At 80.3% G+C, this 229-nt stretch overlaps 1 protein-coding gene across 1 annotated transcript in view; it reads left to right on the plus strand.

Moving 5' to 3' along the window:
• The window catches only part of LAMP5 (lysosomal-associated membrane protein family, member 5), a 10,245-nt gene that overhangs the window by 809 nt on the left and 9,207 nt on the right, over nt 1-229 (plus strand). The window lies entirely within an intron of this gene.

A 229-nucleotide genomic window follows, 5' to 3' on the forward strand; every position in this document is an offset into this window, starting at 1 on the left:
AAGGTGGCCGGGGCCCCCGAGCCCCCCCCCCCCCCGCCGTGCCCTGGGCCGGTGTAGGGTCTCCCCGGGGTGCGGCCCCGCTCCCCTGCCCTGCCCTGCCCGGGGAGCGGCTCAGCCCGGCTCCGGCAGCACGTCCGGGCGGCAGGGCTGGCCGGGCTCCCCCGCCTCCCTCCTCCCACGTCTCTGCTCTCCGCCGGTATACCCGAGAACCCCACCACGGCGCTCGGCG

The sequence above is a fragment of the Chaetura pelagica genome, unplaced genomic scaffold (assembly GCF_000747805.2).
Source record: "Chaetura pelagica isolate M959 unplaced genomic scaffold, ChaPel_1.0 scaffold111, whole genome shotgun sequence".
Classification (NCBI taxonomy): domain Eukaryota; kingdom Metazoa; phylum Chordata; class Aves; order Apodiformes; family Apodidae; genus Chaetura; species Chaetura pelagica.